Genomic DNA, 18,807 nt, shown 5'->3' with positions numbered 1-18,807 from the left:
GAGCACATCAAAGTAGTTTACTGTGCTGCAGGCTTGGAACATCTTCTTCTTTCTTTCTTTTTTTAAGAAAATATAAATAGAGGAAGACTCACAATATTGTAGTCATAAAAGGTTCCATTACAATCTAGGTAATGGAATCCAAATACTCTTGCCCTGCAGAATCAGATATGAGCCCAGCAAGAAGAGTTTAATATTTTTAAAATAAATTTTTAAATAACAGTAATAAGATATATTTAAAATTACTTAGAGGAAGTCTTTTTGCAACAACTTCTTAGTAAAATACAGTTAAAAACAACTTGTATACCATTCTTATTCCCTTTGTTTTACCTTCCTCTCAGCTTCTGTTAAATATGGTAGATTTTGTGAGGGAGGAGAAAGCTAGATAATCTCACATAAAGTAATACATTTTATTGTTCATTTTCAAAGCAATTAGCATGATAGAAACAATCCCAACTTCTCATTTAACACAAATGAAGGACTCAAATCACTCTCTTCCTCCTTCCAGTTTCCCTTTTAAAGGATGGATCTTCAGGAATAATATGCTGAAAAAAAGAAAGAATAATATGCAAATATAATATAAAAAGTAAACTCCCCTTAAGACATTTGAGAGACATTCAGCCTTTATACTGTTTTTTTCAATCCAGTATTTTGTTAACACATTAACCCCAAGTGTGAACTACAAATTAGATGGGTTAGTTGGTTTTTATCTTACTTACTCACAATTGAGTAATGTAATCTGCACATACTTTTGAGTGTTTTTTGTTCGTGTAATGATTCTTTTATTGTATATTTAAAATTAACTGTACAATTCACTCCAGTTCCCTGCGGTAATTAGTGATAAGTAACACAAACTGCATTTTATATCTGGGAAAGATGATTCTGAAAGATAGAGATGCTCGGCTGTAGAGGAAGTAAGGATAGTATGTACTTCCTTTTTTCCCCAAAAGCTGTGGCTCCACAGACCCCTCCATTTCCATCCCTCTTCCGTGGATGCAGCGGTGGTGGTGATTTGGGGTTCAGACCACCTCCACCAGGTACTGTTGAATAGTGCACAGTGAAGGCAACTTGAAAGCGAGGGAAGATTAGCGGCTGGGCACTATAACTTGTCAGAAAATATCTAGAGCTACAAAGCTGTTACACTGATCTCAGTACCTAGACTCCTCAGCCAGAATATAAAGGTGAAAAGCCATGAGGAGAGTGACCCAGTCCTGGCCTCGGGGTGCGGTGCCTCCAGCAGGTCGTGCCACTCACACATTCACTCATAAAATTCACATTTTATGTGCCTTCTGTGCGTCTCAAGCAAGGCAGTAAGTAGAACATAGGGTGGTATGGAAGGAGCAGATTTGGAAGTGATACATATTTGGTGAAATTGTAAGTGCTGATTATAATTCTTCAGTTGCCAGACTCTTAAATTATACCTTTGAATTCCTCAAAGGAGCAAGCACAAAGTTGAAAATCAAACCCATTTTCAAAACCACAGTATATCCTGCTGGTTTCCCTTATGTCTCTATTTTCATTTGGTACTTTAAAAAGCACAGAAATTATCATTCTATGGAGTATAATAATATAGCTTAAGCCTCTAAGATATAATTAATAGATGAACTATGTTAATAAATCAGTGTTTAGATGAACTAAGATTCTTCTTTTACATCATCTGAGAATTCCCTGTGACCAAGAACTGCTCATTAAAGTAATAAGCTGTGTTTTTAGGTTTCCCTTGCTGGGGTTAGTAATTCAAGTCCCTAACTTGACCTTTTAAATGGTATCAGTCCTTGTGTAGGTAAACTTTCCCTTTAGTCAGGAATATGTTGAAGAATCAGTTAAGGGGCTCTCACCCTCTCTTCCAGGATGGCTCCTTCAGCCCCTGACTGCTCCCCCCGCCCCCGTCTCTCCTCTGTCCCATCCGCTTGCCCTTTTGCTACCACAGCTTGTTGTCCCAATTCCAAATGTAACTCTGTGGGGGTCGCCTGGGTGGCTCAGTCGGTTAAGTGTCTGCCTTCAGCTCAGATCATGATCCCAGGGCCCTGGGATCGAGCCCCTCATCGGGCTCCCTCCTCAGTGGGGAGCCTGCTTCTCCCTCTCCCTCTGCCTGCCCCTGGCTGTGTGCTTGCTCTCTCTCTGACAAATAAATAAAATAAAAACTCCATGGTATGCTCCCGCTCAAAATCCTTCAGCCTCTCCACGTTCCAGAGAAATCCCGGCCCCTCCCCATGGCTGTTTTCAGCCTCATCTCCCTGGCCAGCCCCTCTCTCTGGCCATGTGGAAGTGACCAGATTCCTGGGTCACCCCAGGTGGTTTTGCCTCTGCACACTCTCCCTACTCTGCTGACTCCCTTCTTTCTGTCCAACTTGTCTTCCTGGAAATGTTGTCGTCCTCTCTTAGGACTCCTGGGTCACCACCACAGTGAGGCTCTCCTTTGTGCTACATGTGGTCATGGTTTACTTACCTGTGTCCTGGAATAGCCACAGCCAGCATGTGGCTTCTCTGTTTTCTTAGTACCTGGCTTGTGGCAGGTGTGCGTGGAAGAGTGACCTTGCCCCCCTTGACCGGTGATTCCGTATTTGCTTGTGTATTCCCAGAGGAGGTGGTGGCCGCACTGCTGCTTGAGGTAGCAGCCTTAACCTAGCAGAGGGTCGTCAGGGACAGGCCCTGTCCCTGGGCGTCCAGGAAGCGCAGGAGAAAAACATTCTGTCTGGGGTCAGAACACCCGCAGCCATTTGGGCAGTCTCCTTTAGGTCAAGGGACCTTCTGCGGGATGGGTTCCAGGCTGTCCTCTAGCACGGAGAAGCCATGCAAGCCTGGGCTTGCTTCAGTGCCCTCATGGCTAAACTCGAGGACTTGGACCAGGCACCCCGGAGGCGCCTCCATGCCATAGGGCAGCTCTCCTGGGAGACTCGGCATGCACACTGTAGGGTGCGGCAGCCCGCTGGGCTACTCCCCCAGTGCTCAAATGACAGTCATGCGAGCCGAAGGCATCATCGTTTAAAATGCCTGTATTCCCCAAGATGGGCGAATTTGAAATGTTTTAAATGGAATTTAGTGTTCACTTCATCTTTTTTGCTGTAGTTGTTAATTTTGCCTTTCTAAAAGCGTACGGTACAGCTCCGTAAGTCACTGGGGACATAAAGAAGCAGTTGGCTTTGGGGAGAGCCACTGACTAACAGCACTGACTTTAGAGTGCATTCTGCATATTTTGACTGTCATGAATTGGGTGCCTCATGATTCGTCCTGTGAGCCCCTCAGTGTTATAAGTAACCCGTGCTCCCATCAGCCATGATGCGTGTACAAGAGACAGCTCTCCAGGTGCTAGTAACTTACCAGCATTACAAAGCCACTGTTGCTTCAAAATCAGCAATAAACAGATGATGGTGGCTCCTTTTTCGCCTCTAAGATTTCAGCCTTGGCTCACAAAGTTTAAAGGTGTGGTCATGATCAGTTTTAACTAAATGCCTCAAAGTTTTGAAAATGAGGTGAACGTAGTGAGGGAAAGCATATGCGCATCATCTGCTTTGGGTGTTTCCATCATATTTGTGAGCAGTGAAGGCTGTGACTCAGGGCAGACCATCTGCAGCCTGCTCCAGACACCGCAGAGGAGGCCAGGCCAGCCCCACGTCACCCTCCCCGGCACACCTTAAGTACGGCGCCACTTAGAGGAAATCAGAGCAAAATTGTTTTTCTCTTCAGGCCCAAAGGAGAGACAAAGTAGCTGATGGTACTCTAACAATATTAGATAAATCTGTCAATAATTAGGTAATGATAAGTATACATTCTAGGTTGAAATTCTAGTTCTTCGGAAAAAACCTACAGATTAAAAAATGTTAAGGAGTAATTTGTCAGTTTCTCATAAAAGTTAAAACACAGTGGGTTGATAGAGGGTCACTGGGTCAAACTGACCATTCCTGGGCCACATTCTGGGTCAAAGTGGACATTCTCACATCCCACCTGGCCTCCTCCCTGCAAACTGCTCTAGGAGTCCACAGGTACAACACCCTGTTTACCCCAGGACTCCTCCAGGTGCGATTGAGTGGAACTAACGTGTTTAGAGTTCACCAAAGGATAGAGTTTCTTAGAAATTAGAGCCATCAAAATCCTGAAAAACCGGGATCAGTTTGCCAGAAGAGCCAAGCAACACACAGGAATTTGGATTTGCTTAAAATTAAAAGGATGGGTTAGATCAATTTGCAGATGGAAATTGTAGCACAGATTTAAAACATTTTTTAAATCTTCATTTATTTGGGGCACCTGGGTGGCTTAGTCGGTTAAGCGGCTGCCTTCGGCTCAGGTCATGATCTCAGGGTCCTGGGCTCAAGTACCATGTCAGGCTCCCTGCTCAGCAGGGACTCTACTTCTCCCTCTCCTTCTGCCCCTCCCCCCCCACTCATGCTCACTCTCTCTCAAATAAATAAATAAAACCTTTTTCAAAAATGTCATTTATTTAAAACTATAAAATGTTTGGAGATCGTTTCTGCTTAACTGTTTCATGTACTCAATGCATCGAGAATGTAGCATAAATAGTTTCTACCTTGGGCACTGTATTAGTTTTCTATTGCTCTGTAACAAACAACCACAAACTTAGTGGCCTAAAACAGCACACATTTAGCATCTCACAGTTTCTGTGGGCACAGCTTAACTGGGTCCTCTCCTCAAGGTCTTAGTGGCTGCAATCAAAATCTTGTGCAGGGCTTTGGTCTCATGAGAGGCTCAACTGGAGAAAGATCTTCAGGCTCTCTGCAATTGTTAGCCGAATGCATCTCCCATGACAGTAAGACTGTGAAGTTCCCATTTTCTGGCTAGCTGTGTGCTGGGGGCTGGCACTCTTTGCTCCTGAAGGCCACCCACAGTTCCTTCCCATGTTCCTTTCCATAGGCCTCCACAATATGGCAGCCTACTTCTTCAGAGTCAGCAGTGAAGAGTCTCTGTGCTTCAGTCTCTGCCCTCAGGGACAGCCTATACCCTTTTTTAAAGGGCTCTCGATTTATTATTAAGTCCAGCTTACTCAGGATAATCTCTCTTTTGGTTAACTTTTTTTTAAAAATTTGTTGATTTTTTTTTTTTTTATTTTTGAGAGAGAGAGAGAGAGCAGGGTAGGAGGGGCAGAGAGAGAGGGAGAGAGAATATTAAGCAGGCTCCACACCCAACATGGGGCTCAATCTCACAGTCCTGCAATCATGACCTGAGCCGAAATCAAGAGTCAGACACTTAACCAACTGAGCCACCTCAGCACGTCTCTTTTGGTTAACTTAAAGTCAGCTCATTAATTACATCTGCAAAATCTCTTCCCCTTTGTCATATAATGCATCCTATCACAGGAGTGACGTCCCATCACCTTTGTCATATTCTGTTGATTGGAAGCAAGTTCCAGCTCCCACTCATATTCTAGGGAAAGGGATTGTCCACAGCCTGAAACCAGCAGATGGGAATCACTGGGGGTGAAGCCTAGGACATACCCTAGGGTGTCCACTACAGGTACTCAGTGAATAGTAGGTTGAAAGATCCTTTTATAAGCCAATGCTTTGGAATGCAGAACACGTGTTCTAAGGGGGAGAGGGTAATCAATTGTAGCAAAGTTTATAGGTGAGCTGACTAAGCCTATGTCACAAAGTATAGCTAATCTAAAATATCACCATGTGACTTACCTTGTGCTTGGAATAAGATCAGGGTGTGTGCAGTAGTAGAGAAAGACTTCTTCACATCTTCTGGGGAATAGGGGACTCCCGTCCATCAGCACCTCACCACCCCCACCTCAGCCCTGTTTGGCGAGAGGCCACATCTGCTGCTCCCTTTCCCACACACCTGGAGCAGCCCAGCCCTCTTGTGCTGCCCTCAGCACCTTGCTGCCACACCCACAGAGGCCCGGCCTGGCCCCAAGCTCCCCAGGTGCCCAAACGACCTTTCTTCTGCTTCCCTAGTCAAAACCATCCCCCTTAGTAAAGCTCATCTCACTAGGTATTAGACTGAGCACCTGTCTTGACTGCCATCTGATAGATGCTGAGTGTCACTGTGTTTTTCTCCAAAATTCAGAATATCCTGTGGCACCCCTGTGAGCTCACTGCAGTGCTCAGGGGTGCCTCTGTGCGCAGTTTGAGAACTGTCTCTACCTGGTGCGGATTCCACCTGCATGGAGTACTCACTGTTTGTAAGGCCCAGTGTTCAGGGCAGGGGCAGCAAGTAGAGGAAGAAATATGCCGCCAGCTGGCTTGAAAACTGAGCAGGATGAAGGAGAGGCTTAGCAGACCTACTAGGGGAGGACAGAGAAGGCATACTCAGTCCTGGGTTGGTGCGGAAGGTGGCAGCTTGCCTTGAGACAAAACGTGTCAGCCGTGGCACGATGTTTCCTGATAAAGAGTCCTTCTCATTTGTCTGTCACTAGACTTTGGATGAGGTCTTGTTTAATCTGCTGGTTTGTTGTAGAGCGTTTGCTTCCTGTTGGAGGCAACAATTGTCTAATTATCTTCAGTGAAAACACCGAGGTGTGTTTTTAGATGAGCATGAAGAGAAGGCCTGTAACTATATGTCCCTCCTCAGCACTGCCCCTCGGGCTGGCTGATGGTCCCCTGTGGAGCTGGTGGGGCCCGAGCTGTAGCGCAGCTCTGGGACGGAGAGCACAGGTGGAGGGCACACCCCTGCATGGGAGCAAAAGGAATCCGCACCCCAGCACTCCAGGAGCCAGTTCACCCTGGAGCCCTGTGTGGCCAGCTCTTGTCACTGACAGCAAGTTTTAACACTTGCATCATTTAGGTGTGACGCATCTAGGGGAGAAGAACCACATGGGAATGATGAGTAGCAAATCCAGGGCAGTGCTCCTCTTTGACGGGGGAGGGTGGAAGATGAGGTTCAGAGGGGCTGTCAAGGAGGACTCTGTAGTATTAGCAGTGTCCATTTCTTAAAGAAGCTGGGGGGTGGGCTGGTTATAGCATTCTTTCCAACTCCATGTGTTTGTGCAGTAGTTTATGATTTTGAACTGGAAGAGTAATACTTTTATAGATTTATGAGAATTAGATTTTTTTGTTTGTGTTCATTTGCTTTAAGGAAAACCAGTAATTGAGCAGGAATGCCGGGGACTCTGTCTTTTGTTTATGGAGTTTTATAGCCACTGAGGGGAGGGAAAAGCCTGCTGGGGGATATTCCAGGCTCTGTGTGCCCAAACCAACCTGTGCCCACAGCCCTTGCTTTCCCACGGGGCACAGGGACCCCTTCTCACAGTCTGTGCAATTGAAAGGTAGCAGTGTCCTAGCCTAGCACTTACTCCAGAGTAAGCATCAGCTAAACCTGCATCTCAAAATGTGATGGCTTCTGGACCCTTCAAAGAATAAAAGGGGAAGGTTAGGAAATATGGGGATATATTTGTATTTATATCTATTATGCTATTACTGAACAGTTTTACATCTATGGGAAGGACTCCATTCTGTAATTAGAACAAAAAAAGCAATCATGTAGATTTGCTCCAATTTCAATTCATTAATTTCTCCAACCTGAAAATAGTCTGGGATTTTTTTTGTAACACTCCATTTTGCCTGAAACAAATTGAACCATGAAACTACTGGTCTGTGAAATGATTGAACAAATTAAAAATGTGTGTAAACAGCCAGATCAAAATTAACAAGAGAGTCTAACAGCATAAGTAGAGGTCTGTTAGCAAAGAAGCAAGTCTTTTAAGTCCTGTATAGCAGGCATATTTTGTGTTTGCTTCCCCCCCCCCTTTTTAAATGTAATGTATCTTTACCCAGAGTGGTTTCATAACAAGACTTGAGCCAAGAAGGAAACATGAAATTTTGGAGTTTTTTATTTTTTTTTAAGATGAAACTGTTTTCCTTCAGATCAAGAATGATTATATGATGGAGCGTGTGTGATAGTGCTGGTTCCCTCGTAAATTCTGTGGCCAGCCTGTCTTAGGATAAAATACTATGGAAACTAAAACAAGCAGTCTGTGGGGCCAAGATCATTGATACTTTTAAGGACCTCCCCCCTCAAAAAAAAACGCTCTCAATATAGTTTTTTTTAAAACCTAGTGCTCCAGGGGCGCCTGGGTGGCTCAGTTGGTTAAGCGTCTGCCTTCAGCTCAGGTCTTGATCTCAGGGTCCTGGGATCGATCCCCACCTCAGGCTCCCTGCATAGCGGAGAGTATGCTTCTCCTTCTCCCTCTGCCCACCCCCCACCCCCAGTTGTGTTCTCTCTCTCTCTCAAATAAATAAAATCTTAAAAAAAAACTAGTGCTCCTATTAACTAGGACTATAATAACACTATGACTATTACTGACTAGATAGTAGAACTACATACACATGTATACTTTTCTTCTAAAAAAACAGATAGAGGCAGACTCAAGTTTGTGAAAGATGATTAAGGAAAACAAAAAAGGTCTTGTCATGACGACTGTGGGCTTGATTCTTGACAAAGTATGTCCTACTGAACCTGTGCTTTCCTGCATCCCTGCTCTTCGCCTAGCCATGCCCATGTCCAGTGCCTCCCTTACACAGAGCCATAGGCCTTCCATGGCCAGAGAGCTTTTTAAAGATGTGGGGAATGAGACCACAGCCGGCCAGCCAGCTTCCTGTGTGTAGTATCCCTGGTTGGCCTGGCGATCCCTCCAGTTCTGCTTTTTGTCTCTGGGGATGACCTAGTGGATATTCTGTGGCAAAGTGAATCCACACATCCCTAACACTTACTACCATCTGATGGGACTTCACATTTACTTCTGCCTCAAAAAGAAAAATACAAGAAAAGCATAAATCCATTTAAAAGGTTGGAAAACAAAGTGTACCATCAGCTAACCAAAAAAGGTTGGGAAATTTCTGTAAAATAGAAAGTAGAAAAGACAAGTTGACCAGGAAATGTAGCAGAGATGTTGCAGCCCTATCAGACACAGCCGAGTGCTGGCTGGTGAGAGCAGCCCCAAGCTGGAGGGCAATCCAGCCAGGAAGGGAACCAGGAGTGGGCGGCTTCAGGCAGCTCTGTCAAGGGAGCAGCTCCTCCCCCTCAGGAGAAAATGAGCGGGAGGAGCTTTGCAACTGGAAGGGATGTCTAGGGCCTCCATGACCCATAGGGAGGGGATACAAGGCATGCATGGTATCCCAGGACGGAAGATGCTTTTCTCATGTGGCTCCTCATGAGACCTGCAGATCACCTACCTGCTGCCTGCACACACCCTAAAGAAAAACAGGCTCATCGGTGTATGCATACACAGAGCCTACCCAGAGCCCCTCCTCCCCATCCAGAGGGAGGACAGGGTGGAGACAGATAACACACGAGGAGAGAAAACCCCTGGAAGGGGCCCATTCTTGTCACCTAGTCTTTGGTGGAGTAAATCACCAAGGATCACCTAGTCCTTCTTTCAGAAATGTGAAGAAACTACCTAAGACATCAGATATTTGAAGAAAACCAATAATACGAGAAAGATACCAGGATATACTACTGATTTTTAACTAAGACACAAATATGGTGCAGTAGAGAAAGGATAGTCTTTTCAACAAATAGTGTGAGAACAATTGGATATCCATATGCAAAAACAAAACAAACAAAAAAAACCAAAAAATGCTTCATACCCACATGGCTTGTAAACCTAAACAGAAAACCTAAAATTATAAATCTTCTAGGAAAAAAGCAGGATAAAATCTTTGTGACTTGCGTTAGGCAAAGATTTCTTAGATCAGCCTCTGAAGCACAATCCATAGAAGAACAAATCAATAAATGGCACTTCATCAAAACTAAAAACATGCTTTTCTGAATCTGTCATTTATATAGTGAGAAAGCTAAAAGAAAAGCAGGAGAATCTGCTAGAAAACTGTCCTGGGGGCCTCTCAAACACAACTGTTACTCTCTATGGGCTGGAAACATGCTGCGTAGACAGTTCAGCCTCCCAGTGTCCTCCCCCCAGCTCGACCCCCCTCCCCCACCAGGTAGGAGCAAAAGCAGAGTGGCAAACAAGTCCAGCAAAATTGTAGCTTCCTGAAATCTAAAAACTGAGGAGTGCACAGTTGACCCTTGAACAACATAGGGGTTAGGGACACCGACCCTGTTCATTCAGTCAAAAATTTGCTCAATTTTCGACCACCCCAAAACTTAACTACTAATAACCTGCTGTTGACTGGAAGCCTTACCCATAACATACACAGTCGATTAATTCGTATTTTGTATGTTATATGTATTATATACTGTATTCTTATAATTAAGTAAGCTAGAGAAAAGAAAATGTTATTAAGCAAATCATAAGGGAAAGACTTTTGCAGTACTATACTGTATTTATCGAAAAAAACCCATAGATAAGTGAACCTGCACAGTTGAAACTTGCATTGTTCAAGGGGTCAACTCTACCTTCCTTGAATGCCAGAAAATACAGAAGTTGAGGGAATTGGAAAGAACAGTGGTTTGAAGCCAAGCAGCATGGCTGTGTTTCTGTCCTAAGACCTAAGCTTCATAGCTGTAGGCGTGTGATCTAACCTTTGTGCAGGACAGTTATTATGTGTGCAAAGTGGGAAGCACTGTGAAAACTAGGGATAGGGCGGCTGGGTGCCCGACAACCAGGCCTTGCCACTTCCACAGGGGTGTCGAGTGACTAATGGGCCTCCTGCTTTCTTTGCCAGCATGGGACACAATTCCTTCAAATGTAAAAACTACATGCAAGTGTAAGGGTTATTTTTTCATTGTTTCCTATAAAATCTAGCTGATCTTTTTGCTAGAAAAAGTCTAGGCGCTAACATTTTAGAAGGGATTAAATATTCCTGTGCAAGATGGAAAAAATTCAGGAAGGAAGCCAGAAAAACAAATATCCTGAAGAGGCTTAGAGTCAAGAGGTGAGGGTGGAAGAATTTGACACAAAGGAAAAAGAAAAACGCAGAGCTACTGGTGATGTGTTTGTGACAGGAGGTTTTCCCATAGAGGGTAAATCTGGACTTTTCAAGGAAAAGCTGCATGCGAGGCCTCAGGACAAGAAGAGAAAATGAGAGGTCAGAGGAAGCCTGTTGCTCACCACAAGGCTCACCACGATGCCTGAGGGTGGGACCAGAGGACACAAACATGAGGCCTGCACTGCCAAACAGGAAGGATGCTATCACTTTGGCACATACGTGAAAGCAAATCTGCCCACACTTATCAGCCCTTGCAATCACCTTTAACTTCCCCTGATTCTCCTGAAAATGAAGTGTGATAGAAAAAAACAGTTATGATATCCTGTGAGTGTTCACACCTTTTCCCTCCCCTGGGAATGTGCCTTCTCTACCAGCTTTGTCCCTAGGCTCGTATGTAATGCTGACTTATGAGGGGGTAGGGGGGCAGACAGCAGGCTTGATTGCCTTCCAGTGGGAAGGGCAGATGAGAAGGGAAGAGCTCTGGGAATGGAGGAGGGGGCAGAGACCAGCGCCAGGGAGGGCTTTTCTGAGGAGGCATGAAGGAAGGAGCCACATCTGGGGGCCTCAGGGAGCTCAGCTCACAGGAAATAACTCAGGCTGCTTCCCTACTGATGTTGGAGCACCTGCAGGAGAGGGACACCAGGTGTCGGTCTATGTTGGAGGTCAAGACTTGTAACTGAAAGGAAAGGGAGATAAATGGCTGCATGGAATGTCAAAGAACATGATTTTGGTTTCTAAATGAGGCTTAAAATGTTGGAGTGTAACAACCAATAGAAAGTACCTCAAAATTCATGAGAAGAATGAACTTCTCAGAAAATTGGCCAGTATAATCAAGAGAACTTTGTAATTTAAGGGAGAAAAACATATGCCCAGATAAAGCCTTAGTCTACATAGAATTAGAAATCACAGATACAACATATTTAGCTGAGAAGGTACCCAGTAACTTACAGGAGAACACAAGAATGATGAGACATAGGGACTTTCGTAGCCTGGGATATTTCTGAGTTGTTCCCATATAAAGAATAAAATTTATTAGGGCTTTGAATGACACACTGGACCAGATGGACTTCACAAATATATTCAGAGCATTTCATCCTAAAACAACAGAATACATATTCTTCTAGAGTCCACATGGAACATTCTCCAGAATAGGTCACATACTGGGTCACAAATCAGGTCTCAACCTATACAAAAAGATTGAGATTATACCATGCATATTTTCAGACCACAATGCTTTCAAACTTGAAGTCAACCATAAGAAAAAAATTTGGAAGGAACACAAATACATGGAGGTTAAAGAGCATCCTACTAAAGAAAGAATGGGTCAACCAGGAAATTAAAGAAAAATTTAAAAATACATGGAAGCAAATGAAAATGAAAACATGACAGTTCAGAACCTTTGGGATGCAGCAAAGGCAGTCCTAAGAGGGAAGTATATAGCAATACAAGCCTTTCTCAAGAAACAAGAAAGGTCTCAAATATACAACCTAACCATACGACTAAAGGAGCTGGAGAAAGAACAGCAAATAAAGCCTAAACCCAGCAGGAGAAGAGAAATAATAAAGATCAGAGCAGAAATCAATGAAATAGAAACCAAAAGAACAGTAGAACAGATCTACAAAACTAGGAGCTGGTTCTTTGAAAGAATAACATTGATAAACCCCTGGTCAGACTTATCAAGAAGAAAGGAGAAAGGACCCAAATAAATCATGAATGAAAGAGGAGAGATCACAACCAACACCGAAGAAATACAAACAATTTTAAGAATATATTATGAGCAACTATAAGCCAGCAAATTAGGCAATCTGGAAGAAATGGATGCATTCCTAGAAACATATAAACTGCCAAAACTGAAACGGGAAGAAATAGAAAACCTGAACAGACTCATAACCAGCAAGGAAATTGAAGCAGTAATCAAAAATCTCCCAACAAGTAAGAGTCCAGGGCCAGATGGCTTCCCAGGGGAATTCTACCAAACATTTAAAGAAGAATTAATACCTATTCTTCTGAAGCTGTTTCAAAAAATAGAAATGGAAGGAAAACTTCCAAATTCTTTCTCTGAGCCCAGCATTACCTTGATCCCAAAACCAGAAAAAGACCCCACCAAAAAGGAGAATTACAAACCAATATCCCTGATGAACATGGATGCCAAAATTCTCACCAAGATATTAGCCGGTAGGATCCAACAGTACATTAAAAGGATTATTCACCATGACCAAGTGGGATTTATTCCCAGACTGCAAGGTTGGTTCAACATCCACAACATCAACATATGTAATGTGATACATATACATTAATAAGAGAAAGGACAAGAACCATATGATTCTCTCATTAGATGCAGAAAAAGCATTTGACAAAATACAGCATCCTTTCTTGATTAAAACTCTCTGCAGTGTAGGGATAGAAGGAACATACCTCAATATCATAAAAGCCATCTATGAAAGACTCACAGCAAATGTCATCCTCAATGGGGAAAAAACTGAGAGCTTTTCCTCTAAGGTCAGGAACATGGCAGGGATGTCCACTCTCACCACTGTTATTCAGTATAGAACTGGAAGTCCTAGCCTCAGCAATCAGACAACAAAAAGAAATAAAAGGCATTCAAATCAGTAAAGAAGTAATCAAACTTTAACTCTTCACAGACAACATAATATTCTATGTAGAAAAACCCAAAGGACTCCACCAAAAAATTGCTAGAACTGGTACAGGAATTTAGCAAGTTGCAAGATACAAAATCAATGCACAGAAGTCAGTTTTGCATTTCTATACATTAACAATGAAGCAGAAGAAAGAGAAATCAAGGAAAGAATATTCAATAGAAAAAAGACAGTCTCTTCAATGAATGGTGTTGGGAAAATTGTACAGCCACATGCAGAAGAATGAAACTGGGCCAATTTCTTAACACTATACACAAAAATAGACTCAAAATGGATGAAAGACCTAAATATTGAGACAGGAATCCATCAGAATCCTAGAGAACACAGGCTGCAACCTCTTCGACCTCAGCCACAGCAACTTCTTACTGGACATGTCTCTAAAGGCAAGAGAAACAAAGGCACAAATGAACTATTGGAACTTCATCAAGATAAAAAGCTTTTGCACAGCAAAGGAAACAGTGAACAAAACTAAAAGGCAACTGACAGAATTGGAGAAGGTATTTGCAAATGTCTTATCAGATAAAGGCTAGTATCCAGAATCTATAAAGAACTTATCAAACCCAACACCCAAAAAACAAAAAATCTACTCAAGAAATGTGCAGAAGATATGAACAGACATTTCTCCGAAGAAGACATGCAAATGGCCAATAGACACATGAAAAAATGCTCAACATCACTTGGCATCAGAGAAATACAGATCAAAGCCACAATGAGATGCCACCTCACACCAGTCAGAATGGCCAAAATTAAAAACTTAGGAAACAACAGATGTTGGTGAGGATGCAGAGAAAGGGGAACCATCTTACAGTGTTGGTGGGAATGCAAACTGGTGCAGCCACTCTGAAAAACAGTATGGAGGTTCCTCAAAAAGTTGAAAATAGAGCTATTCTATGACCCAGCAATTGCATTACTGGGTATTTACCCCAAAGATACAAATGCAGTGATCTGAAGGGACACCTGCACCCCAATGTTTATAGCAGCAATGTCCATAATAGCCAAACAATGGAAAGAGCCCAGATGTCCATTGACAGATGAATGGATAAGAAGATGCAGTATGTATCTACTATGGAATATTACTCAGTCATCAAAAAGAATGGCCATTTGCAATGACATGGTTGGAACTAGAGGGTATTATGCTAAGTGAGATAATTTAGTCAGAGAAAGACAAATACCATATGATCTCACTACTATGTGGAATTTAAGAAACAAAACAGATGAACATAGGGGAAGGGAAGGAAAAATAAAATAAGATGAAAATTGAGAGGGAGGGAAACCATAAGAGATGCTGAACTCTAGGAAACCAACAGGGTTGCTGGAGGGGAGGTGGGGGTGGGGGGATGGGGTGACTGGGTGATGGGCATTAAGGAGGGCATGTAAAGTAATGAGCACTGGGTGTTAGATGCAACTGATGAATCACTAAATTCTTTTGAAACTAATAAAAAATAAAAGTTATTAAGTGAACCTGAGGTATAATATAACAATAAATCCCTACATGGGTCCTTCCCAGGGCTAAGGGAACAGCCCAGTGATGCCATTATGGAACTAAGTAGGCTTTGGCTCTCTTCCCATCCAGCCATTGTCAGTATGTTGGCTTTCATCATGGTCGCAAGGAGAAGAGAAATAATAAAGATCAGAGCAGAAATCAATGAAATAGAAACCAAAAGAACAGTAGAACAGATCAACAAAACTAAATCAGTTTTGCCATAGCTCCAGGCATCATATCTTCACACATTCTTGTCCAAAGGTAAGGGAGGCTTCTCTTCAGAGTCTCTTTATATTAGGAAGGAAAACCTTGCCCAGAAGTCCCTCAGGAGACTTACCCTCGAGCCCCACTGGGCAGGATTTAGTTACCAGCTCATTCCCTAGCTACCAGGGAGACTAAGAAATAGCGGCTGGCATTGCTGACTTCCAGAGTGAAAGATCTGGAGTAGGGAAGAGGTAAAACATAGTAAGTTTTCGTGATATTCCATGTTAACCATCCCATATTGTCTACTGCTGGATAACAAATTACCCCCAAACAAGAGTCCAGGCAGGGAGGGAAGGCACTCCATAGCAGTCGAAGGGAATATATCTTGTTCTGATAGACTAAAGTTTGCGATAAGCTCTGAGTGTCGGGAAAATGCACACAATGGGAGGTGCATGAAAGGAAGATGAACAGTGAAGATGGCGGAAAGGCGATGGAATGTGCTGGATGAAGGCATTCAGAAAAGTCATGACATGCTTCAGTGATGAAGGTCACAAAGGACAGGTTAAAATTTAATCAGGATAAACTGAAGGTCTTGCATTCTATTTAAAAAAAATCAATCACAAAAGTACAGGCAAAAAAAAAAAAAAAATCTGACCAAATGAAGCACACGTAAAACAAGCTGGCCTGTCTCCTTGGCTGCAAGTTCCAATGAGCTAGAGGCTCAGCTGCCGAAGAAGCTTATGTAACCGGAGGCTGCAGGAATAGTGTCCAGAACAAAGGGGCATGACCCCAAGGCCTCCTGCCTGCGCCCCCCCTCCCCCCAGCCACCTCTCCTGCCCAATCTCCGTCTCTGGATTTTTTTTTTTTTTTTTTGCCACCTTCATCCTTTGGTGTCATGCTCTCCCTGCTCAGAAAGCCCCTTTCAGGGACTGCTCAGCAGATGCCTTCCCTTGATGACTATTGGTCAAGTGCTTGCTTCTCCAACCCCAAGGCCCCAAGGAAAATGGACCACTGCTGCCTTGTTTCCTGACTTAACTCCTAGCACTTACCAGGCCTCAGCACTGCTCGTTTTGCTGCTGGACCCAAGCTCGACTTCGAGGGCTCAGAGGATCCCTGGCATCTGTGACTCTTCGCTGGTCTAGTGGATGAATAAGTGTGCTCTATAGCTGTGCTGTGGCACGCCGAGAGTGGGGTCTCTCAGGCTCCAGGGGGCTGTGAGGACAGACTAGGGGGGAGTCGGCGGGGCTGCTGCAGACCAGTGGTGAGGCCGTTACACCAGTTCCATGACGGAGTCATAGGACGGTGACCAACATGTAGAGTGCAGACCAATCAGAATGGTCAGGAAATGAAGTCGACCACACTTGGGTTTGCAAGGCTCCTGAGCTGTGCACTTCACCAGGTGGGAAGACAGCCTGGCTTCAGGAGATGATCTTGAATTTAGTGTTGTCAGTTTAGTGACATCCAAAGGAAGATGGCGGGTGGGCATTGGTTTTGTGAGTGTTTCGTGAGTTGGGAAGGAAATGTGGGCGGGGAGTCGGGATGGCTGTATGCTCTGCACACAGGTGGCGGCTGCAGCTGGGTATATGCCATCTCGCGGGGAGAGCACTGTCTACGATAGCCTCCAGCCACCTGTGGCTATTTACATTTAAATTCCTTCAAATTAAATCAAATTAAAAATTCAGCGCTTTAGTTGCCCTAACCACATCTTAAGTGCTAATAAAACATTCCTGTCATCACAGTGTTATGGCGGGTGGTGCTGATCTAAGTGAGGAGAGGCCCTAGAGTTGACCCTTGAGGATTGTTTCCAGAAAAGGGCGGGCATAGGGCAGAGGGAGAGGTGGGAGGGCTGGAGGGCCAGGTGAGGGGTCACATCATAGTCCTGGGCAGCCATGTCGGGAAGGAGTTCATGGCAAGATGTCCAGTGCAGCTGTGAACGCATCAGATGAAGACGGGAAAACGCCCTTGGATTTAGCACCATGGCAGCTGGGTGACCTTAGAGGGATCTCTTCCAGTGGATTCACTGGCCAGGAGCCACAGTGCGGTGGTTGGGGAGCCAAGAGACACCATTCCATTGACAGGTTTGGCTGGGAGAGGGAGGAGGAAACTGAAATGTCCACGGGGTGGGGGGTGGGGATTTTGTTTGTCTGTTTAATGAGAGAGAGTAGGATGTGTAATAGTCTAAAGAAAATTCAAAGAATTTATTCCCCAGATATACTCACACGTTCATAAGGACACCCTAGTTTAGGGGACTAGTTAATTAATTGTTCCATCACAAACCCCGCAGGCATTCAAAAGAAAAAGAACTTTGTACAATTTCTGATATAGGACTATCTCCAAGATTTATTTTGCAAGATGCAGAACAGGGTGTATTATGCCACCCTTGTATTAAAAACAAGGATATCCAGAGATATCATATGCTGATATTGGGGAGGGGGGACAAAACTTCTGAAAGAATGATCATGAAATTGGTCATGTATTAAGAAATTGCCTCCCAAGATAAGGGGCTGGGGGCAAAAGTGGGAGTGAATCTTTATTCATGGTATTTCTGTAGTGCTTGATTCTTTTAAACTATGCACATGTATTTTAAAAATAAAAATATTTTTCAAAGTCACTAGGAAAGGATTTGGTTGAGAGAGAGAGAGAGGTTAAATTATAAAGACAGGAGAGGTAACCCACCTCCTGCCTCTCTGGCCAGGACCCCTTGGCCTTTGATTACTCTATTGAGCTTTCCATGAAATCAGGCATATTTTAACATAGTAAGTTTTCGTGATATTCCATGTTAACCATCCCATATTGTCTACTGCTGGATAACAAATTACCCCCAAACAATAAACATTGGCTCTCTCACAGTTTCTGCGAGTCTGCACATGGCTTAGCAGGGCACCTCTTATGTTGGGCAGAGCTACAGGCATCCCAGGGCTGGACGGGCTCAGGCCCGTGGCTGGGAGCCTCAGGGCCCAGACAGTTCCTCACCATGGGCCTCTCCACGTGTGCGGGCCCCTCACAACAGGGCAGCCAGCTGCCATCCGAGCCAGCGCATGAGAGGGAGCACCTGAGCCAGAAGCCACAGCCTCTTTGTAGCCTAAGCTCCAAAGTGACATTCCCTCACATTTGTGTCCTGTTGTTGAGAAGCGAGTCATTAGGTCCAGCCCACACTAGGAGAGAGGGTTCCACGAAGGAGTCATACCAGCGGCAGGGACACCGAGGGCCAGTTAGAGAATGCCCACCACATATCCCCAGACTCAGCTCAATTGAACGCTTCTTTATATGGTAATGTTCTATTCCAATTCATCAAAATATCTTTTGCATCCTGAATAAAAGGGAACTCATGCATTCATCGCTGTAACCTCTTCCATAACCTTATATCCTCAGAATAACCAGCTGCTGTTTTATCATCCTGCAATACTACTTGGGGGACTCCCATCTGTTTTTGATACTTCCTGAATTCTATCAGTTTGATAAAATTTGGCAAGTTTGAAAGAATAGGAAAGTGGCCATCACTTCACCCTTCAAAATCACTTAGGGAACAGAACATTCTCCAGTATCATGTAAGAACCAGGCCTTGATTTTAGGAAATATACACTGATGTGTTTAGGGGCCAAGGGGCTTGTGGTCTGCAACT

General features: G+C 44.0%; 1 protein-coding gene across 9 annotated transcripts in view; it reads left to right on the top strand.

Annotated features, from left to right (window-relative positions):
- Positions 1 to 18,807, top strand: part of ANO10 (anoctamin 10) — a 222,053-nt gene that overhangs the window by 188,487 nt on the left and 14,759 nt on the right. The gene's annotated exons all lie outside the window — the stretch shown is intronic.

The sequence above is a fragment of the Halichoerus grypus genome, chromosome 1 (genome assembly GCF_964656455.1).
Source record: "Halichoerus grypus chromosome 1, mHalGry1.hap1.1, whole genome shotgun sequence".
Lineage (NCBI taxonomy): Eukaryota > Metazoa > Chordata > Mammalia > Carnivora > Phocidae > Halichoerus > Halichoerus grypus.
The sequence above is the reverse complement of the archived record's forward strand: the minus strand, read 5'-3'. Positions and strand labels throughout refer to the sequence as shown.